Below are 24,474 nucleotides of genomic sequence, written 5' to 3'. Positions count from 1 at the left end.
TTTCAAGGTGTGCTAAATGAGAAATGTGCTATTTAGGCAAAGCATTCACATGTTTGAATGAAAGACGGGAACTGTGGAAGTTGCTGCCATGGACAGGAAACTGATGTCCACATTGCTATTTACCTAGCAGAAATTAGTTCTCCAAGATCAGCCTTAGTGAAGGGTACAGGAGGGCTCATGTTTGGAGAAAGAATTCTCTGCTTCCCTCATCGTTTGCACTCCTCAGGTCCATCCCTTCTAGCAGGGTGATTCATGGGTCTTTGCTAGGTATGCTGGGTAAATCTGATCCAAACTCCCATGCAGAGCATAAAGCAGCAGAAGTGTTAGCAGTGGAGGTCAAGGGACATCCAGCAGAGAGCCAGATCTCTCATGAGAATCTGAGATCAAAGAATAGTGCAGTTGTAAACATACCTTAAGCAGAAGGCTTAGTGGGAAGAGGCAGCCTGTTGACAATTAGCAGGGCTTATCCCGTTGGCTATAGCCACAGTTGGTAGAGAGGAAGGGGGTCCCTGGGGTGGAGGGAGCCCCTTGGCGTGATCCAGCACCCCCTGCTTCTTATAGTCCCCATCCCGGGACATAGGAGGGGCCCATGGCCCAGTGAATTTGAGGGGTCCTGCATGCTGGGAGGCTGATTGCTGAGTCCAAGTGTGTCTAGGACACAGCAAAGCTGGCAGGCACCTGGTTGAGACCTCTCAATCAGCCCTCAGGGAAGCAGTAAAGCAGACATGCTTTACTTTGCTGCGATTATCAAGCTTGAAACACTGTCTCTCTCTGTGTCTACAGCAGAAGAATGTTCAGCCACCAGTCCTGGCCACGTGCTCTTAGGGCAATCCGGATCCCTGCGCACTGACTCTCTGACGGTGACAGTTTTCACGTCTGTCCCTCACATGCCAGATACAGGCACCCATCCGAGAAGAGCCTTATGGAAAAGTGACCCCCATAGCTCTCCTTCCGGCATTCAGTCATCACAGCCCCTGGCTGTGTGTTGGTTCTCAGTGCTGTTGTTGTAGCAGCTAAGTCCTATCCGACTCTTTGTGACCCCACGGACTGCAGCCCTCCAAGCTCCTCTGTCCATGGGATTTCCCAGGTGAGAAAATTGGAGTGGGTTGCCATTTCCTTCTCCAGGGAGTCTTCCCCACTCGGGGACTGAACCCACATCTCCTGCAATTGGCAGGCAGATTCCTTACCACTGAGCCACCAGGGATGCCCTGTCCATCATTCTCAATAGGTCCTGGCTTTTGGCGGTGGGTGTATGGTAGGTGGTGAACAGGGGGCGAGTGAGGTTGCTGAGTCCCCGTTGGGAGTTTGCTGATGCCAGCTGCAGAAAAATGAACACATGTGCTAAAATTTGTATAAAATAAAGGGGTCCACACATTCTTTGGATCTCAGATTAAGAACCTCTCCTTCAGTTGTTTTCAAACTTAGGGAGATGAGTAGACCTCTCTCACCTGTCCTTTTGGACCAGGACTTCTGTACAGCATTTTGATAAAGCTAGCGATTATCTGCACACACAATCCCCATCACGTGGTCAGACTGAATGATGTTTAATGCTTGTCCTCTGCTATTTAGGGAAACACTTTTATGGGTAACAGGAGCCTCATCTATAAATGAATGGAGCCAGATCGTGGAGGGTGTGTGTGTGTGTTGGTGTGTTGTGTGTATGTAGGAAGGCATCAAGATTTTAAAAAATCACCCTTCTCATCCATTAGAAAACAACGAAATCTGATGGGAATGGATTTTTCTTCTGATTTAGAACTTTAAAAATAAAAATGTAAACTGGATGTTCACAAACTGCTTCTTAAAAGCTGTCCAAGTGGCTTTACACTACAAGTCAGCACCGTCCCCTTCTACGCATGCTGCTGAAAACCTGCGATAGGGTAGTGCCTTTTCCTGGAAGCTTGGTTCCCCGGTGAGCTACAGAGAAACAGTCATGAAATACCTAAAGGGACTGCAATCCCTGGGCCAGAGAAAAGGCCTGCCGAGTGATTTCTTGCCTGCACCTGCACTGTTCCTAGGAGAACTAGGCATTCAGCAGCTCCAGCTAGTTGGCTGAAGATCCAGAACTCCAAGAGGGAAGAGCACTCCAGGGCTGACGGCCCCTTCCAAAGCAGCTGTGTTTGAACTGGGTGCTCAGAAGAAAAAGAGGTAGCTGAGAAAGAATGAACAGATCAGTAGAGAGAACAGAGGCAAAGTGCCGGGTGGAGAGAGGGGAAAGAGAGCAGCCTCAGTGCCCGGGGCCGGCGGGGCAGAGTCTCTGCAAAGGCCAAGTCAGCAGCTCCTCCCGCCTCACACTCTCCACTCCAGGCAGGGGCTGCCTGCCCGTCGGGAGGTGGGGTCTGTTTGCCTTCCCCTAGAACTTCAGCTGACTTCTGACTCACTTTTCAAGTCTGCCCAGCATGCATGGAGAGCGGTGTTGTGAGATGTGATGTCTGGGACAGGCCTTCAGCAGCCCTGCAGCTTCTGTTTCCAGCCCCTGGGAAGACAATGACCGTGTTAAGATGCAAGAGCTAGGTGACAGAATGAGGAGAGACCACAAGCTGGAGAGAGTATATGTGACGGGAACTGAGGGGCCTCGGCCCGCCGCCACCCGAAGCCCCAGACATGTATGTGAGGCTGTCTTGGATCCTCCAGCCCCAGCCCAGACACCCTGGGTAATAAGAAGGAAGAGTCGGCTCATTTTTAAGCCATTCCAGCTGAAGCCCCTGCTGGCTCAGTGGGTAAAGAATCTGCCTAAAATGCAGGAGACCCAGGTTCGATCCCTGGGTTGGGAAGATCCTCTGGAGAAGGAAATGGCAACCCACTCCATTATTCTTGCTTGGAAAATCCCATGGACAGAGGAGCCTGGTGGGCTATAGTCCATGGGGTCGCAAAGAGTCGGACACTACTCAGGGACTAAACTACCACCACGGCTGGAGCCCCAGACATTGCAAGACTGAGATAAACCATTCATCCTAAGCCCTGACCCCACAGGGTCATGGAAAAAAAGAAAAAAGAGGTGATTATTTTAAATCATGAGATTTGGGGTAAATTGTTATACATCAAGAGATTGGAAATAAATAGTACACAGTAACCCTTGATCTATCTTCGTTACCAGTTGCTATCAGACTACACTCCAGGTAGCCATATGTCCACTAAAAAAATAGCTTCTTCATCTTCCTCTCCACTGACCTTTCCCTCATCTTTCTTTCAAGTGACCGTGTGACTACATTCTCTCCAATGAGATGGAGCCTCTAGGAGAGCTTTCCAAAAAGTTAGCTGTGTCCAACCTCCCTCTTCACTTTAAACCTTTTGTCCCTGGTTTGGTGGTGGTTTAGTCACTAAAACCTGTCCAACTGTTTGTGACCTCATGGGTCGTAGCCTGCTAGGCTCCTCTGTCCATGGGATTCTCCAGATAAGAATACTAGAGTGAGTTGCCATTCTCTTCTCCAGGGCATCTTCCCAACCCAGGGGTTGAACCCACATCTCCTGCACTGCAGGCAGATTCTTTACCACTGAGCCACCAAGGCCCTCAACCCTGCCCCTTCTTCTTCTAGACTGGGACACAGACTCTGTGGTTGGATGGACAACAGCCACCTTGCAAACATGAGGACAGAAACCTCACCTCTGGATTCCTAATGATGTGGATGATGGCCTACTTTTGAAATTATTTCATGAGAAAAATAAGCCTTTTAATCATTTAAAGCAATATTACTAGATTTTGGTGTTTTTTTGTTTTTTTTTTTTTTTTTTGCGGTTTTGTCATTGCTTGCTGGTCTGTTGATGTTATCTGTTCTGTTTTACTCACATCAAACACATTTGTAATTTACGTGTGACAAGACTTCATGAGATCTAGCTGCATTTTTGCTCTTGCCTTCTGTGAGATACCTCTGGTGCCTAACATTTAAAATTTTTTTCCTTCCCCTAACGTGAGTAGATGCTTATTCCTTGGAAGGAAAGTTATGACCAACCTAGACAGTATATTAAAAAGCAGAGACATTACTTTGTCAGCAAAGCCCTGTCTAGTCAAGGCTATGGTTTTTCCAGTAGTCATGTATGGATGTGAGAGTTAGACTATAAAGAAAGCTGAGCACTAAAGAATTGATGCTTTTGAACTGTGGTGTTGGAGAAAACTCTTGAGAGTCCCTTGGACTGCAAGGAGATCCAACCAGTCCATCCTAAAGGACATCAGTCCTGGGTGTTCATTGGAAGGACTGATGTTGAAGCTGAAACTCCAATACTTTGGCCACCTGATGCGAAGAGCTGACTCTTTTGAAAAGACCCTGATTCTGGGAGGGATTGAGGGCAGGAGGAGAAGGGGACGACAGAGGATGAGATGGCTGGATGGCATCACTGACTCAATGGACATGAGTTTGGGTAAGCCCCGGGAGTGGGTGATGGACAGGGAGGCCTGGCGTGCTGCGGTTCATGGGGTTGCAAAGAGTTGGACACGACTGAGCGACTGAACTGAACTGAACATGAGTAGATTACTGTTGCCACTTTGCCAGCAATAAAGCAATCTCTGGCCAAGACAAGGATGGTACCAAGGCAGAGTTTTGCAAAGAGAGCATTCTTTCACACTGAAGACGAGGCCAGAGATCATCTTCCAGTAGCACAGGGGGTTAAGGCTATGACTTACTTGGGTCATGAGCCACTGGAAAGTTTGCCAGGGTTCTTTGAACAACTGCCTTCCTAAGAAATCACTTGAGAAGGGGAGTCAGCTGCCATAGGGCCTGGGTTCATTGCATGTGGTCCTCCCTATAGGCAGGGGCATCAAGATGCTCACCTTGGATATAAGAGGCTGTGCCTCTGTGAAATCAACAGGCAGGTCAGGCAGACTTAAAGTCATGCTTTGGGTCTCCATCTGTACTCCGGTGAGTCTTCAAAGGAGAAGTCACCATTTAAAGGGAAGGCTGGGTACAGTCCTACTCTCTTATGCTCTGTGATCCCAGGCTTCAGTGCTCTGTTCAACGGCCAAGCATGGATTTAGTCCACTGACTTTGATTCATTCTGGCTTCCTGGAAGCATCTTCTCCAGAAAACCCTCCAGTGGCAGGTTTCCTCTTTCCTGCCTTACAGAAGCAGTGTTCTAAGAGTTGTAGATCTGACTGCTCTTGTCACCTCCAGGGTGAATGATCTGGGGGTCAGACTCTGTCAGCTGTGCTGCAGAAAATGCAGAGACTCTGGGAGCCCTGGGTCTGTCTCCACGTGGTCTCCAAACTGCACCAATTCAGGCCTCCTGCTGTGGTGAGGGGTGGCCTTTCCAAAATCCAGGGCCAACCCTAATCATAAGAAGCGGGTGCACCCCAAGTTGCTGTTACTTCATTGACAAGAGGACACTGCTCTCTGCTTTCCTCCTTCAAGATTTCTCCCTCCCCCTTCCCCAAACCTCCAGAACACCTTCACAGAACAGTTGAAAGCCTCCTTTTTTTTAAAACACAATCACAAACTTCCTACCAATGAAACCATTGATATTTAAATGTCATCTCAATGGTAGCAGACATTTTTAACTTCTTAGTTATTTGATGGGAGGAGGAGAGGTGAAGATGAGAAACAGTGGATAGCTCTTTTTAAAATGTCTTATGTGAAAGCATTTTCTGAAAGATGTTGGTTTGTTACCACCTAGCATTTGACCTGAAGAGAAAATTGCATCCTGATGGAAAACTAGAAACTCATTTCTGAGCACTAGATTGTAGACATTTATCTGGGAAGATGCTCAGCATGAATTTTTAAGTGAAAAAATGTGGGTTATGAAACTGCATTGAGTGATACTAATTTTGCTTAAATAGAGGAAAGAAAGAAAAAACGAAGGGAGGGAAGAAGGAAGGAAGAAAAAATGGAAGGAAGGGAAAAAAGGAAGGAAGGAAAAGAAATTATTGTAAAGATACACTTATGTATTTCCAAAAATGACAGGAAATTTCAGATATTAAAAATCATGATAGCATGTATTGGGGGCAGAATGATTTACAATTTAAATTTCTTTTACTGAGTTTATTTATCAGATTTTCTATCATGAACAATTGTTCCTTTCATGTTGTTAAAATGTTATGTTAGTTGATATAAAGGAGCCTCATACAATTTCTCAAAACCGTACATTGTTGATTTCTTAGACTACTAACATGCACTTGGGTTGCTGGCTTATTTTCTAACTTTAGCTAGTTATGCTTTTGCTAATGAGTGGGGCACAGAATGAGAGAGATGAACTAAAGCACCTCAAAGTTTCAAAAATATTTGGAGCACCTCCTATGTGTGGAGAACTAGAGAGAAACTAGTTAAGCTGTCTGGGGTCTACTCTGCATGGATAGTACGTTCCATCCTGAAAAACAGCTTCTCAGGCTGCTTAGAGGTTGCAGGAGCACTTGGAGGGAACCATGTGTGAGGGGGAAAGAGTGATGGGAACTGCATGGAGGGACTTCTGTGACCCCGGCAGCTGCTGGGAGGGAGGTGAGGATGAGCCTGTTGGAGATGGACCACTCCTGATCGATGCTCAAGATCAGGGAAAGAAAGAAAGCAGAGGAGGAGCGAAGGAGAGGAGTGAAAACTCTGAGTAACCGCTGGAAGGAGGACTCTGCCTTTGCCCAAGAGACAGGCTCCTGTGCCCGCGCCCACTCCCCGCTGTGCTGCTGAGGGTTCCCATTTGCTTCTCTCCTCTCCCGCGGGTCTGCACAGGAAGTCGAGAACCACACTTGCTCAAGCGTCTTCCCTTCCCGCCCCTTTCTCCCTTGTCCACATTAACAGGGAGTACCTTCAGACACGATCGATTGCTCCAGGACCTGGACACACTGCATCCCCGTCAGCATCCTATCTGTAACTAGGGAAGTGCGGACCCCCACTGGAGTCTTGTTTCCATTCAAGAAAGCAAAGATCAAGGTTAGGTACTCCGTTTTGACAAAAATAAAACAAATTTGAAAACACTGGAGATATGTGGTTTGCTATTTCCCATCTCGACAGCCACAACCGTTTACAAATCTTTGTAATGTTCTGTCAGGTTCCAGATCCAATACCTTGCAGTCATGCAGAGATGCACATAATGGTTATTTATGTGCTTGGCGAGTTTATTTCTCCCATTCTGCTATGGTCATTTGTTTCCACGGGAGGGTGATACATACATTATTGGTTTTCATTTAAGATGCTGCACTGACATTGTTGTGCTCCAGGAGGGATGGGAGCTGGGAGACAGACCGAGCTCAAGGGTACTCAGCTTAGGAACGGATCGGAGCTGAGGAGCCTGAACTTCCCCTCCTTCCTTTATCCATGTCCTCTCTTTACATCGGTGGCAAACTCTAAGCATTGTGTTTTTGTGCTTTTTGAGTGGGGTTCCAGAAGTGCCCAGTTTAGGAAGGAACTGCCCTTACCTCTGTGCTGGGCTCATCTCAGCCCTCAAACGCTTCAAAGTCTGGAGTGATGGAGCTTCTGCAAAGGAAATCCTGTAAACAAATTAACTCAGTGACCTCAAGAATTCCTTAGGAAAAGTGTGAAAGCCAAGGGACGCAGAATTCAGACAGGCAAAACCTCTCTCCAGTTTGGGACACACCCAGTAGGATGGATTCTACATCGGTCTGGTTCTTTAAAAGCTGGGGTGCCTGAGAGAAAGGAACATCTTTCTTTCTCAGAGAAAATAAACAGTGAAGGTTAGAGTTGGGTGGTCTTCGCTGGTGGCTCAGATGATAAAGACCCTGCCTGCAATGCAGGAGACCTGGGTTCGATCCCTGGGTCAGGAAGATCCCCTGGAGAAGGGAATGGCCACCCACTCTAGCATACTTGCCTGGAGAATTCCATGGACAGAGGAGCCTGGCAGATGGGTTGTGTAAAATTTCCAGAAGTCTCAGGGCATTAAATAGCACAGTAGACTAAAGGACACCAATTACCATTATATTACCATGAGAGAAGGATTAAAGAGTAAACCATCACAAGGAATTTGCATGATCTACACGACTCAATCAGCAAGACAACCATGCCATTTTGGAAGCTAATGGAGGTGCCCCTGCATGCCAAGTAGCAAGACATCCAGGTTATGATTCAGCCTCCCCAGGAACAAGGGTACCCTCCAGCCCCTGACACAAATATTAATATATATCATCCCTAAAAATTAATGCTATGGTATCTTAATAACTTACATTGGAATAGCTCTTTGCAGACACTCCACATAGTAGTTCTCATTAAAATGTTGACACATATTATTGCAAAGCGTTTCTCCTCCAATGATAATTCATCATAAGGATAGAAAACCCACAACAGAGAAACATTATTAATAAGCATTTATTAGGTCCCCACCTCTTGCAACTTGCTGAAGAAGATATAGGCAGAGAGGGGAGTTGTACACCCAACTAAATTAAAATCTAAATAAAGGAATATTAATAAAAACAATAGGCGAGGCTGGTTGTGCGGGTACATGGAGCAAAGTGCTGGTTATGGAAAGTCCAGCGGCTTTTCCCTCAGTGCAGGGGGATGCACCTGAATGTGCATCTTCAGTTAATAATGACCGCGAACAAGAGGACATTCTCTCTAGCTTATTTCCTTCCCATCCCAGTCCTGTAGGAATAGAATTGAAAATGCAACAACACGTAGAATTTTTTCCACGTTAGCAGTTATTTCTGAGATAGGCTGTGTATGCCAGCCTGTCCTGGTGACATTTCATATCAGAACTGTGAATGTCGCTGCCTCGACGGAGGGTTGTGATATTACCCAGGTGAACAGAAATGCTGCAGCATCATTGTGTTCTTTCCATCTTACTTTAATTTCCTCCTCCCAACACAGCACCTAACACGCTGCCCAGCTCCTCTGACCTACTTTGACCAAACGAAATAACATCCATATTTGAAGTGGCTTTTTCCCCCCATCAGGCAAATCCTCTTCAGAGGAGATGCTAGTATTCAATCCAGTCTTTCTGTATTTCTCATGCCATAACCTGAGGTTTGTCTTGCAAATTAAGAATGATTTGGTCTAGGTGAAAGATACCCTCTGGGCCGTTTTTCCCATTCTGCCTGAGTTTACTCTCTCCTGTTCCTCTGCTCCTCATGTCTCAGATAGTTCCTCACAAGGCACATGGCTTGGGACATGGATTTTGAAGGCCAATGGCTGGAGGTGTAAGTCTTATAAATCACGTTCTGCTGCTTCCCAGCTGTGTGGCCTTGGGCAAGTGACTTGACCTCTCTGAATCTAGTAAAATAAGCACAATAATTCCTCCTTCAAAGAGTGGTTACAAGGATCACATGAGATAATACATGTCAAGTGTGGGATATGTAATTGACGATCAGTATCAATCACCAATGTCTTGCTTCTATAATAATCCTGGGGGCCCAGGACCTGTTTGACTCCTGCTCACTTGGTTTCATTGCAGTCAGTTACTCAAGGTTGTTTTTGTTTGTCTGTTTGCTTTTGTGAATGACGTTAAATTAAGAATGCAACTGTTTAAAGTATGTAAAGAGTAAGTGCACAAAAGGTGAACATTTTTCTCCATTTCAAAATATTGGTATATTTTGTTTAACTATATACTAGAAAAGCTGAGTTTTGATGTGGGCTGTGAATTTAATGACTACAACAATTTTTTTAAACAAAAAGTTATTTTTTGGATACTGAGACTAGGCCAAAAAAAGTGTAATTGTCCAATATGACAAGGAAAGGAACATTTTTGGTGCTGTATATGTGGGCAACTGGGGTGACCAGAATGATTTTTAATAATATTAGTCAAGCTTTAGTGTGTATGGGAATCAGCTCGATATTCCCAGTACGGACTGAACAGAAGCATGCATTTTGGACAAGCCCATCACGTGAGTCTCGGGCAGGAGAACCTCACTAGGTCTGAAGCCCATGGTTAGGAAAGGAGATCAGCAACATACCCTGGCTGTCGAAAGTGGTCCTTGGCTCCCGCCTCCCTTCCACTCCTCATCTTCCTTTCCTTCCTCTCCATCTCTCAGTATGGCTTCACCACGAGGCTACAAGAAATGGATTTGGAACTTTCCCGGCCGTATAAGTAGTTGAGATGGGAGTATTACAGAGCTGAATGAGAATATCCACGATAAAGGATTCTTTTCCCAAGTAAAGTTAAAATCCTCAGCATCAGAAAAGCTACAAAAGTTAACTCTTTGGTGAAACTCCAGAAACTTCTAAAGTCCCAGACAACTGTGAATGGTGAGCATGTACGAGAAAGAAAAGATAAGTAAACCCTAGCTCAACCTAAGGCCACAGAAAGCAAGACTTGATTAAGTAGTACTTAGATGAGTTAAAGATTAGTGAAGAGGTACCTGGATCAACTTAAGCATTTCTATATTCTCCAAATAATGGTTTTCACACTTGTAAAAAGCTATGTGTATTGGTCAGGAGAGGCCAGGTTATGCTGCAGTGACAAATCAACTCTCAAATTTCAGTGGTCTAAAGCAACACATTTTTATTTTGCCCTGTTCTGGAGGCTGGGGAGTTCAGGATCAAGGTGTGGGCAGACACAGTGTCTGATGACAGAATTCTTCCTGGTTCTTAGATGGTGGTTGTCTCCTTGCTGTGTCCTCACATAGCCTGGAGCAGAGGGAAGCAAGATTTCTCTCATCTCTTCTTACAAGAGCATCAGTTCCATCACGAGGACTCCCATACTTCTCCTCTCCAAATATCATCCCATTGAGGACTGGGGTTTCAACATATGAATTTGGGGAGGACATAGCATGTAGTCCATAACACCATGGTGAAAGGGAACAGCAGGGGCAAGGGTGATCTGGAGGGTCGTTCATTGGGAATTAAATGCTCCAGACCACAATGACACCCTCATTGGCCAGAATCAGTCCCATGGCTTTACCCAACCATCAGAAATTCAGGAAGCACTATTCTCCAACATCTCTAGAGGTAGGGAAGGCCAGAATATTTGATGGATAGCACTAATGACACCACACTATGGAAACTTTTTATTCAAAGAAAATATTATGCAGGAGCCCATAATATGAGACAGGCAACTGGAGCTGCTCTGACTAAAGGTGGAGGTGGGTGAGGTGGGCATTTAACTTGCCCAGTCCCCTCCTCAGTGGCCCCTGACATGTCTCTGAGGAGCTGGGGGCAGTTTGACAACCCCTACTCTAAAACACACAAGGCACAGTCCATCTTATTTAAATACTATTCTCTATTTATTGATGATTAATTATCTTAACAAAGGATTATATTTTAATGGGAAAAGTATAATTAAATGGAAAAGCACTGCTCTGTGGTAAGCCCCACTGTTTGAATGGAGTGGTTATAAGCAAAGCATTCTTTTTTACATATTATAAATGCAGACAAAATGCTCATGAAAAAATTAAGCATCTCTAAAAATAGGCCCTGGACTTTAGGCTCAGCCCAATTAAACAAAGCCTATACAGAAGTGGGTCTGAAAACATGTATCCATTTGACAACATGGATGAGCTTTGAGAAAATGATGCTGAGTGAAATAAGGCAGACACAAAAAGGATGATTCCACCCTTTGAGGCATCTAGAGTAGTCAAATTCACAGGAACAGGAAGCAGAGTGGTGGTTTCCAGGGGCTGGGAGGAGGGGAGAGTGGAAAGATGTTCAGTGGGCACCAAGTTTCAGTCTCATAAAATGAAAAAGTTCTGGAGATCTGTTGTACAACAATGTGTGTATACTTGACACCACTGAACTGTACATGTAAAAATGGTTAAGATGGAGATTGTCCTGGTGGCTCAGTGGTTAAGAATCCGCCTTGCAGTGCCTGGGATGCGGGTTCCATCCCTGGTTGAGGAGTTAAGATCCCACATGCCACAGAGCAACTAAGCCTGTATGCTACTAGAGATTCTGTGTGCGCTGCCAGGAAAGATGCCACATGATGCAACGAAGATCTGATGCAGCCAAATAAATCAATTGATTGAGAGATAGATAAATAAATTAAATGGGTAAGATGGTCAATTTTATTTGATGTCCATTTTACCATAGTTTAAAAAAAAAAAAAAAACTTTTAAAAAATGTACCAGTACTTTTAAATTCATTCTTTAAAAAGAAAAGGGTTTTTGTTTTTTTTTTAACCTGACCATTAGCTGATATTTGAAACACTTTTCTTTCCGTTCTATATCTCTTGTCAAAATTAAACTTAAAACTTAATGCCTTGACCATAACAATGAGAAATCTGCTAAAAGCCCAACCTTTATTTGTCGGAATCTTCACCCCTCATTGTAAGTCAAAATAACAGGTTGAACTTGTTATCACAGCTCTGTCAGGCAGAGAGATGGCTTACCCCACTGTCCACCAACCCAGGATTGCAATGGGCTTGCACCCAGAGTTCATACAGAATCTGTACTTTCTGAGCTTTTCTGGCTGAAATGGGAAGGAGATGCTGCCATTGCTAGAAGTTACGCCTGTCCATCATCTTAGGGATTCGGTGATCGTGCTTTTGCGGGAGCTGGCCATGCTCTGGAAGTCCTCTGCGTGAAGACACAAGTGGGCCGTGGAGTAGGGGCAGCATCATGCCTGGAGGGACTCTGTGGAGGAAACAGTCCTTGTCATGTGGGGGTGAGCACGTGTTGGGAGTAAGCACATGAGGACCAGCTGTGTGGTCTCAGGAAAGCGGCCTCCCCTTCAGTTTCCCCACCTGTAAATAGGAATGAAGCATGATCTGAAGACATATGCAAAATGCTTGTTGAGTACCTTACCATGTGCCAGGCACAGTGCTAGGCCCCGGGAAAAACTGATAAATGAAACAGACAAAATCCCTATTTATACCGAGATTAGATTCTTTGTTGGGGGAAACTGATATACTAGCAAACAAATAAGTAAAATATATGACCTGCTAATGGTGGCAAGTATACAGGAAATAAATAGTGTACATGTATGTATATGTATGTGTGTGTACGACTGATTTTAAACAGAGCAGATGGGCAGCCCTCACAGGGAAAGTGATACTTGAAAAAAGAAAGACTCGAAGGAGGTGAGTGAGCCATGTGAATACCTGGCAGAGAGAACCCAGTGCAAAGGCCCTGGGGCCAGCACAGCTGGATCAGAGCGAGGAGGGCTGTGTGACAAGAGCTGTGCTTAAGAAGTGACCCAGGGCTTGGGGGCAGATCATTTAGGTCAGGGGTTCCCAACCTCTGGCCTGATGATCTGTGGTGGAGCTGATGTAATAATGGAAATACGGTGCACAATAAATGAAATGTGATTGAATCACCCTGAAACCATCCCCTCCTCTCCACCCCTCTACCCCAGCTGTGAGAAAATTGTCTTTCATGAAGTCAGACCCTGTTGCTGAAAAGATTGAAGACCGCTGGCTTAGGGTATTATAGCTAATTGTAGAGACTTTGACCTTGCCTCTGAATCTGAAGAGGCCGATGAGGAACAATGTCATCTCACTCATATTTTGAAGCATCTTTCCGGCTGCTTGGTTGGGAGTTGGCTCAAGGGGGCAAGGACAGAAGAAAGCAGGCCTGTTTGGGGAGTTTTTCAGTGGTCCCAGGCTGACCGTGAGTTGGAACAGGGTGGTAGCCGTGGCGACAGTGAGATTAAGTTTATATGACACCTGTGAAGCGCCCACTTCTGCTTCTGGTACATGGTAAGAGCTCAGTGAAGGGTGACGGAGGTTATTATTTTCAACAAAGAACATGGGTGAGCGTGTCAAATTAGGAGCAAAACTGACGCAGTGTTCTGTGTGCCAGACGTTATCGGGATAAGCAGAAGCAGGGCCAGAACCCTGGGTGACAACAGTGGGGCATCAGGGGTAATCAGAGCGACACTATTTTAGGACCAGAAAAAAGACTGTTCTAAGCTTCAAAGGCACCATGCGGGCTCTTCAGGGAGGGATTGGTCCCCATGCCAAAGCCTCCAGAGAAGCATAGAATTAAGAAAAGTCAAGGTCAGCTGAACTTAGGTACACGGACAGACGATGGGGAGAGCATTTCATTGGTCTCTTTATATGGTAGAAATCTCCCTGGGAAGTTAGAGACTACATAAGAAGCACCTAACACCCGAGTGGACACTTTAATTTCTCCAAATCAACATAAAAGGGAGCAAAGTTAGAACAATTTTGGCCTTTCAGAAGCCATGATCCTTTTGTTGGGGGTAGGTATTAGGACTTCATGCCATGGGCTATGCTAGAAAGAGCTCCACTTAGAAGGTAAATGGTTTCAGGGCAACACTTCCAAATTGAGATGGTAATTGGGTCGTCACAGCCCTGAACACACATGCACACATATTCAGACTCAAGGACAGATGCCAGTTATTCCCAGGGCTCTGTAACTGCATGCAAGGCCCCAGTGCAGAACATGAAGGCGCCCGAACAGGTAGACCCAGGGGTGGGTCACTGCCAAGAACCCCTGTCACAAAGCCCCTGCTACAGAAAGAAGACTTACTTCAGAGTTGTCAGGAGTGGGCATGCCATGATGTCACTTCTCTATGTCAAGCCCCCCAGAAGTAGAAAACAGCTCTAGAAAGCATTGTTGAGTGGTTCTCTGTGTGATGAAAAAAACTTCCACCTTCTACCTCTGCACTGTACAAGGTGGGTCCCACTAGCCACATGTGGCCGTTGAGCTTTTGAATAGTGGCTAGAGAAATGCAGGAACAGAGTTTTTAATTTTATTCCCTCTCAATTAATAAAACCATAAATTTAGAGAGACAGACGTGGCTGGTGATTACCATATTGGATAATACCACTCTGGATGGTTTCCTAACTTTCACCTCAGATCTCCTCCTCTCAGCTCAGTAAGGAAAGTGTCTCTGGATTTGGGTCTTAGTTTTAACAGTTTCAGGAGCCTGGAACAAGAGAGCCATGTGTCCTGTGAGGACTGCCGTGGCCCTGCAGAACTGGGGCTGCTACTAGTGGCCCTGGGACCAGGACAGGCCGTGGTGTCTCCGGGAGACTCAGGTCCTTCCCCATCTTCATCTCAAGTTGTGAGACTCAAACTGTTCTCAAAATTGAAGTTTCTTTTTTCAAAGGGATTATAGTGTTTTGTTTTGTTTTTAATCTTTTTCAAGGCCTTTGGGCTTCTAAACAAATGGGAAACCATTTAGTGAAAAAGACATGTTTTTCACTAAAAAGCCATTTAGTGAAAAAGAATATCCATAATACTGGATATTCTTCATAGGGTTTCTAAATTTGTGCCATGCTAAGGCAAGAAGAACACCAAGTAGCCTTTTTTGGCCATATTCCACATACTTACAATGTGAAACCTCAAGGCCAACCAGAGGCCTAAGAGGCAGACGCACAAACACTGCCAAGCACTGAAAATAGCACCCACAATGACCAATCAAAGGGGCTAAAGTGAAGGGTCGTGCTGCGTTTACATGACTTACCTCTGGAAATGAACATCCCAGGAACAGAATAATCTGTAAGGAATTTGAAAATGAATATATGCATGTACATATAACTTAAAATGAATATATACATGTACATATACATACATATAACAGTACATAGAACTTTACATACATATAATGTATAACAGTACACAGCCGTACTGCACTGTACAGCTGAAGTAAATCAACTATACTTCATTTTTCTTTTAAAAAAAGGAAAGAAAAAAATCACAGGAACAGAGAATTTCAACTTCCCATCAGTTACATTACCTTTAAAACTTTCAAGTTTACCTTTAAAGGTAAAGTTTACCTTTACCTTTAAAGTTACATTACCTTTAAAACTATAACCATCTACGTTAAAGTGTAAAATTGCTAGTATTACTGAAAAGTAGCCAATATCAGTCAGAGTAAATACCAAACTGGGCTTTATAAATGATGCCAGCATTGAAACAGGAAATACACATATATACATATAGCAGGAAATATCCCAGACAGACGGAAAGGGGCCTTCACTGACATATCACTTCTTTTTTTTTTTAACTGTGTTGGAGTATAGTTGATTCAGGAAATGGCAACCCACTCCAGTATTCTTGCCTGGAAAGTCCTGTGGATGGAGGAACTGGCTGACTATGGTCCATGGAGTCGCAAAGAGCCGGACACGCCTGAGTGAGTTCACTCTCACACAGCTGATGTGCAATGTTGTGTGAACTCCGGGCACACAGCAAAGCGAGTCAGCTCTGCACATACATATATACCCGCTCTCCGTATTCTCAGACTCTTTTCTCAGGTGGGCCATTACAGAGTATTGAGCAGAGTCCCCCGTGCTCTACAGGAGGCCCTAGTTTGTTATCTGTTTTACAGAGAGAAATGTGTATGTGCCAATCCCAGTCTCCCAGTTTACCCCTTCTCTCCTTCCCCCCTGGTAACCATGCTTGTCTTCTACATCTGGGACACTATTTCTGTTCTGTAAACAAGTTCGTTTGTACCTTCTTTTTTTTAATTCCACTTATAAGTTATGTCACATGACATTTGTCTTTCTGTGTCTAACTTATCAGTTATTTGATCTCACCAACAATGTCCTGCAGTAGTTCTCATTATTCCAAGAGAGGTTTAATAACAAGCCTAAGGGTACATGGATGACAGACGAGAGCTAGAATTTTAACCAGGTGGCCCCACCCCCTGAGTGCCAATCCTCTAGGCCCAAAAGGAGAAGATGGCTCGAAATGACATTGAGACGTCGTCTTTTTTTTTTTATCCTGCTTACTTCCCAAAGACTTGAAGCAGCTTAAAGATTAAAACACAGTGCAAGAGAAGGCATTTAAGGATAACACTCCTGCTGAAGAAAGCAAAAGAAATAGATAGTTTCAGACACCTGAGCTGAGCAGATTCTAACACTTGGATATTAAATTTGGTTCTAACTTATCTGACAGCTAAGCCCAAAAGAGAAGCATATTGGGTCACACAGATTGTTGTTTTCTTGACAATAGATAGCATACATGTGCATCTATGGAGACAAAAATGTTTCCTGGAATTAAACTTAGGTAGGTATTCATCATGTAGGTCCTTGGATAAAGGGCATGGAATAACATGGAGAAACTTACTCTCATCGTTTACAAGCCGAAGGCGCTGCAATCAGTCACCTTCTTCCCTGGTGGCTCAGATGGTAAAGAATCTGCCCGCAATGCGGGAGACCTGGGTTCAAGCCCTGGGTTGGGAAGATCCCCTGGAGGAGGGCATGGCAACCCACTCCAGTATTCTTGTCTGGAGAGTTCCATGGACAGAGGAGCCTGGCAGGCTGCAGTCCACGCGGCCGCAGAGTCGGACATGCCTGAGCAGCTAAGCCCAGCACAGTGCGGTGAGAGTATGAACAGGACTAAAGGGAGCTTCCCAGAGGAGGCAGGAACCCTGCCCAACGGAGCCCTCCTACACTGACCCTCCATAAAGACAATGGACTGACGCATAGGTTAGTGAAGGAGTTTCTATAGGGCGTGGAGAAGAAATGGTCTGGGACTTTGTGGGGTCCTTTGAAGCAGGGAGGGACCCAGAGAACATCAATGGTGAAGGGCCCCCATGGCCATCAGCTCTCCTAGCAATTACATGTGGTCACCAGTGGGAATATTAAGAGGAGCACGCACGTGAGAGCTCTCTCTTTGGGCAGGCGGCACCTCCGTATACGCTCCAAACAAGATATGCACATGTATATTAAATATTTATAGCCTTTGATTTCAAATAGTTGAACACACTTCTATCTCAAAGCTGAGTACTCTGGAGAACAAAAAGAACAGGAAGTATTGTTTCAGCCTTCAGGAAGCTTATAATTGAACACAGGGTGTCTCAATTGGACTATTAGCATCTTGGACTGGATAACTCCATGTTGGGGGGCGCTGCCCAGTGTTGCGGGATGTCTACCAGCCTCCCCAGCTTCTATCCCAATACCAGTGCTACCCTCATAGCATGACAACCAAGAACGTCCGCCAAGTACACCTGGGTACAGACGGGGCATCAGCCCCTGGTTGAGGACCATCGATCGCTTACGTAAGAGAAAGAGGAAGAAATCATCCATGAAGCAGGAAATCGTTCTTGTGCAATGAATATAAATTGTTACAGTGATCCAAATGCAAGAAAGTTCTCTGCCAGTGAGGAAAGCAGAGGCTGAAGGAAACTGAGGAGGCACTGAAGCTGCACCTTGATGGATTCGATCAGATTCTTCCGGGTGCTGAAGCATCATCGGAAGAGAGGAACATTCTTCAGGGTGAAGTATCACTGGAAGAGGTAACAGCCTAAGAAAGGCCATGGGAAGGAGTGCATGGTTTGGAGGATCATTTCCATCATGTGTCCAAGCAGGAGATCCAGATCAGGCTGCACACTTGGAAGCAGAGGGAAAGGTTTGAAAATAGGCCACAGACTGGGGGCCTGATTCAGTTGTCCAGGGGGAGCTTTGAAAGTCCTGGGTAGAGGATTGTCTATCCTGCCTAAAGACAGTAACAGATGGCTGTGTGGAGACTGGGTCAGAGGGAGAGATGCAAAATGGGGAGGCAGGGAGGAGGCAGCTGTGTAGACTAAAGATCGCGAGGCTGCAAAAGCAACAGCACGCAAGCAGGGCCATCGGCAGGAAAAGCCAGGGCGGAAGGGGAGGCCCAGGATGCCTGCTGTGTGAAGCTTCCACTGGACACACACAAGCACCCTCCCAAGGACTTGATCGTAACCCCACACCTGCAGCCCTCAGAGGGTGGGCTCGCCCACGGTATCCCCTGATCCGAGAAGGACGAGCGGCCCCTGGGGACACAGGGACGGTCTGCCTTTGCCATGAGCCGCCAAGAAGGCAGGTTGCAGCTGCGTCCAGAGCTGGTGTCCTTGGGCCTGACCTGGTCCCCGTGCGGTCCTGGTCCTCCCCCGCCAATCGACCCAGCCCCCGCTTTGCTTCCCAGGGGCGCCGAGGCTCAGCTGTGCCAACCTCTCTTTGGCAGCGAGAGAACAAAGAAGCCCCTTTCCTCCAGCAAGGGCTTCAGCCCAGGAGACATTTTACAGCCTCTCTGCGCCTCTCCAGGCTCCACCACTGCTCTGCCGGGAATGGATAAATATTGATTAGCCCACAAAACCTAAGGCCTTTGATTTATATGCCCTCCTGCCCTGAGTGCTATGCTGGAGCCCGGCTTCAGACAGCACCGTGCTTGTGTGTGTGTGTGTGTGTGTGTGTGTGTGTGTGTGTGTGTGTGTGAACACGGGTGGGGGTGGAGGGCTGGGGCCACCACTGCCAGGCAACCTGTGCCCACTGCTGTGGGGCAGGGGCCGCCTCTCCTGGGGGGCAGCCCGCAGGGCAGGGAGGGCTGGGCAGGCCCCGGGGAGGCGGCCGTGACCGCGTCACTGAGAAGTGGTGTTATGCTTGTTGTCGCAACAGAATACCTGACTACGACTCTGGAAGCTCGCCTGGAGGAGGGCATGGCAACCCAGCCACTCCAGTATTCCTGCCTGGGGAACTCCATGGACAGAGGGGCCTGGCGGGCTACAGTCCATGGGGTTGCAAAGGGTTGGACACGACTGATTGCCTGAGCCCACAAGTGACACAGGCAATAAAGAGTTTTTACAACGGTCATCCCCGTTCAAGAGGCGTGGAGACGGGCGTCTGGGACCATGGGATGCCACGGAGAATCAGCTCTTCCCGATTCTTGGCTTTGCTCCCTTGCTGTTGTTGTTCAGTCACTAGGACTCTTTGTGACCCCATTGTGGTCCTTAGCTGTTGGCTTTTCATTCTCAGTAGTGTCTTCTGGTCCTGAGAGGCAGTGGGAGCTCCAAGCCAGAAGGAGCAAGGTGGAGTAGTAACGCTCTTCTCACCAAAGGGAAGCCCCTGTAGATTTTCCTTTCTGCCTCCTTTCTGTCCATCCTTCTGTCTCGTTGGCCAGAACCAAGTCAGATACCCAATCATCGGCAAACAGAAGGGATACACCATGGCTGGCTTGGATCAATCTTGATTCATCCCTGGGGCTTGGGAAGAGGGTCTGTTTTACTCAAGACCCAGTGATCTTTGCCTGACCCAAATGCCAGGACCCATTGGCAGGAAAGAAGCAGCGGGATGGCTGTCGGGTAGCCATGAATAGGGTACCACCAGCAGCTCTCAGGAAAGGCATCGCCAGGAAGGGAAAGCTGCAGGCTTTTCCAGCAGCAAGTGCCCCCTCCCTGGAGAGGGATTCCTTCTTTATCACAAAGGGTGAGCCAGGTCATCTTGGGGGTTGCTCAGTGGTCGGAGACTACCCCCCTCACTCCCACCCGCACAGACCTGCATTGGAGAGACATCATCGGTGTAGAGCAGAGGCTTGCACTCAAATGGAGCAGCATCTGAGCCCGCTCTGCCGCCTTCTCAGTTGAGCGACCTGAGTGCATAAGGCAGGGTCCAGTAGGGAGACAGGAACCATGCCAGTTATTTCGACTGAGAGGGTTTTAAACAAAGAATTGTTAACTAGAAAACAGAGAGAGTTTAAAGAAAGAACACTGATATATCATAAGGGCTTCCCTGGTGGCTCCATGGTAAAGAATCTGCCTAATAGCCAGGACATGGAAGCAACCTAGATGCCCATCAGCAGATGAATGGATAAGGAAGCTGTGGTACATATACACCATGGAATATTACTCAGCCATTAAAAAGAATTCATTTGAACCAGTTCTAATGAGATGGATGAAGCTGGAGCCCATTATACAGGGAAGTAAGCCAGAAAATAAAGACATTACAAGCATACTAACACATATATGGAATTTTAGAAAGGTGATAACGATAACCCTATATGCAAAACAGAAAAAGAGACACAGAAATACAGAACAGACTTTTGAACTCTGTGGGAGAATGTGAGGGTGGGATATTTCAAAAGAACAGCATGTATACTATCTATGGTGAAACAGATCACCAGCCCAGGTGGGATGCATGAGACAAGTGCTCCGGCCTGGTGCACTGGGAAGAGCCAGAGGAATCGGGTGGAGAGGGAGGTGGGAGGGGGGATCGGGATTGGGAATACATGTAAATCCATGGCTGATTCATATCAATGTATAACAAAACCCACTGGAAAAAAATAATAATAATAATAAAAAAAATAAAATAAATTAAAAAAAAAAAAAAAGACAATTTAAAAATTCGAATATGTCATGATCCACTCTTATATCTCTAATGAACACTGTAGAGGAGCCATACTGGATATAGTAGGTATATAAAAACTTATAGATTTCATTATTAATATATGCGTGAGTGGAAATAACAGATAGTGACATCAATAGTATCCTTAAGTGGAAGGATATAATAGGCATTACACTCTCCTCGCAAATATAGTTATGAATCTCTACTTCCTTGATATATGAACACATAATCAAGATATATTGTAAATAAAAGATCCTAGAGAAAGGAATAGCTGTGCAAATAAGAACAGAAATAAGATCTATGAGTAGCTCTAGATTTGTATATTGCTACATATCGGTTCATTATAGTAATAAATAGGCTCGATCGTCTCCAAAGATACCTAATATATGTTTTAATAAAGGTAACATTGATAACAAATAAACTTAACACTCCGCGTGATAGAACTATATTATGCTAAAAAGACTGTATGTTTTAAGAGTAGAGCAAAAAGAAGATCTTAAGAGTTGGGTCTAAAACGTGTGAAATATGTGTCTGTAGAGCGTAGTAGCACTCGAGTTATTGGGTACTACGATAAGCTCTTGTGTGAGTATAAGTATACGCAACAAACTTACTCTCTCCAAATTTAGAATTATCCTGGGAACCAAATTAGGACATTTGAGAAATTGTATTGAAAATCAGTATTTTCTCCTTAGTATCATTTATAGACTGTTTTCAATGGAGTTATTCACTTGTGAAAAATGTACTATTAATGCACTCGTATGATGGAGCAGTTTTGGTGGTAGGAAGGGGAGTAATCTGGGGTTTCTTGTTACCATTAATGCTCTTTTTATGTGTTGTCAAAATTATCTACATTCCGGGAAAATAATACTTGTTCAACTACCTAACTACAAAACATATCTTTATTCTATTTCTCCTAAAGTATTTTATATGGATTTATCATTGATAATGGATCTTTTTTAGGGAACTAAAAAACATTAGTACATATTCTTACTCATTCTTTAAAACTACTTATTATAGCAAAATAATATTTTCTGGAAAATGAAAAAGAGCTGGATATTTCCTCATATCATGCATTTGGCTGGTTCACAGTAGATCATCCTATCTAATCTATGTCCTTTCTCATTGTACAAAAAGAAGAGTTAAACTGAAAAAATATTATGAGTTAATTAATAAGAGTCTTATTTATGCATGCATGATTTTCTTCTCTGGATCCCAGAATTAAATCCTGCATTGTCACAGCTCCATGATTATCACTTTTTTTGTTTATTTATATCTGTGTCACTGGCACTAGATACATAGCCTGGACCTAGTAGACAGCCAAGAAATCCTTCTGAAATAAATGAGTGAAGCCTCATTTGAATGAAAAATAAGTGTTCAGCACTAAATATGTATATAGCTATATGCTAACTATCACTCAAATATCTACATAGTTTAGAATTAGTATATAAAAACCACATAACAATGGCATATATATACAAAAATACTTATCCACAAAAATGTGTAATAATATATGCATCAAACACTATTTCTTGCTCTTGTATTAATTCATTAACTTTAACAGTAGCTTCTAGGTTCAGGTACCTTTCCTATGACCATTTTTGTTCCTTTAAGAGACCTGAGACAGAGGGGTTAAGTAAATTGCTCAAGGCCATACAGCTGGTAATGAGAGCACTGGGATTCAGAAATGGACCATTTACACAAGCCTAGTCTGTAAAGCATTCAAGTTAGCCATTTCTCCAGCCACTGAAACATAAACAAGATGTTTATATATGAAGACACAATATTAACCTTGTTATTAAATTTTCAGACAATTGCCCTATTCATTTTCTTTTAACACATAGATAGAACTATATCCAGAATTAAGCATGAGATATAGTGACTAAAACATGATGCCAACAAATATACATGCATTATAAGGACTTAGAATTTAAGCTGGAAGTCTGTTAAGAGTGGTAGAGGAGATGCAAGAATTACAATCGCTTTCTTAAGAACACGCTAGAATTTCACTGTGATGAATTAAGTTTCCAAGCTATTTTTTGAGAGTGAATGAGAGTCTTTGGAAGTGGAAGCAGGGATACTTCGTTCACCTTGCTCAGGATCTAGTATGGAGCAGGTGCTGAATCATTGTGTAAGTGGGGGTAGGGAAAAAAGAATGCAGAGAGAGAGAGAGAGCAAGTGAAGAATGGAGGAAGGAAGGAAGGGACAAGTCTATGAAAAGGGACTGTGTCTTTCCAAACTAGAGTTAAGATCTTGGTGGGCAAAACCTGATAACCAGAGTTCTTTTTGATATCATTATATTAGATACATGTGTGTGTGTGTGTGCTCAGTCGCTCAGTTGTGCCTGACTCTGTGATCCAATGGACTGTAGCCCACAGGGCTCCTGTCTCCATGGAATTTTCCAGTGGAGTGGGTTGCCATTTTGGAATGCAAAAATCCATGCAGCAATGTTGTTTCCTAAAGAGGACGTTTAACAACAAAATTCTGTAAAGCAATCATCCTTCAATTAAAAAATAAATAAAAAAGAGGATATTTATCATCTCTTTACTCTTTCACAGTTGTGCAAATCTTCTGCTCTAATATAACCAACGTGTCATTATTACTCTTATCATTTAGATTTGAAAAAAAGCAAGACCAGAGGTCACATAGCTTAAGATGTTGCAGCCAGGATTTGTAACTGGTCTTCTAGTTCTGAAATATATTATACTTACTAGCCTGTATGTTAAATTTCACCCTATCCTATGACTTAATAATAAATAATTAAATATTGGTTCTTAAAAGTCTCATTTCTCACCCAACTTGGATCTGATATTTTAAAAGTTTTATTTTTAATAAAACTTAAAATCACTAACCTTTTCTATACCCAACATAAATGAGTTTCATGAACCAATATAGTTAATCTCTCTATGAAAATCCCTTGTGATGTGTTGTCAGAATTTCTTCCCACTTATAGTATCAGTTCAAACAGTTTTTCAGAGATAACTGTAATTCTGAAAAAAGCTGAGTCCTTTATGGCTAATCCTTCATGTAGTACCACCATTCACTTTATTTTTAGCATCATTCACTTCAAATTGACTGTCTCATTCTGATTTCTACAGTGGCTTCCAGCTGCCTCTGGACTCCCAAAGAAACCCTGAGGGGAAATTGGGAATGAGTACAGGGCTTGAACAATTTTTTTTTTCAAAGTCTTACTAAATATGAAACTTGCACATTTCATTTTTGGGAACTTCCTGATTTCAACTTAGTGATAAGCACTTACATTTAGAAGTAGTAAAACAACCATTCTAGTTCCTCTCCATTTTTGGTAGAGCTGTACAGTCTCAAGTGTTCATGCAATAAGTGATTTTACGGGCAATTTACATTTTCAGGGAAAGGCAATTTAAACTGGAAATTGAACATCTGATGCATCAGCCACTCTTTCATTGTACATGCATGCATTCATTCATTCAATTCCTCATTCATATACATCATTCGTTCAACAAAAATTTAACGCCTATCATAAATTAGATGTTACATTTGCATTCTGAAACACATGATGGGAAATAGCCTCATTTTTTTTTCCATTTATTTTTATTAGTTGGAGGCTAATTACTTCACAACATTTCAGTGGGTTTTGTCATACATTGA

At 44.2% G+C, this 24,474-nt stretch overlaps 1 long non-coding RNA gene across 1 annotated transcript in view; it reads right to left on the bottom strand.

The window, feature by feature from the left end:
- Positions 1-12,341: 12,341 nt before the first annotated feature.
- Positions 12,342-24,474, bottom strand: part of LOC122453293 — a 38,002-nt gene continuing 25,869 nt past the window's right edge. Inside the window, exons 2-3 of the long non-coding RNA XR_006273007.1 lie at positions 15,228-15,260; positions 12,342-12,427 (exon numbers count right to left, since the gene is read on the bottom strand). This is a non-coding gene — a long non-coding RNA (uncharacterized LOC122453293). The remainder of the gene's footprint in view (positions 12,428-15,227; positions 15,261-24,474) is intronic.

This window comes from Cervus canadensis, chromosome 1 (genome assembly GCF_019320065.1).
Source record: "Cervus canadensis isolate Bull #8, Minnesota chromosome 1, ASM1932006v1, whole genome shotgun sequence".
Lineage (NCBI taxonomy): Eukaryota > Metazoa > Chordata > Mammalia > Artiodactyla > Cervidae > Cervus > Cervus canadensis.
This window is presented reverse-complemented; position numbering and strand designations above follow the sequence as displayed.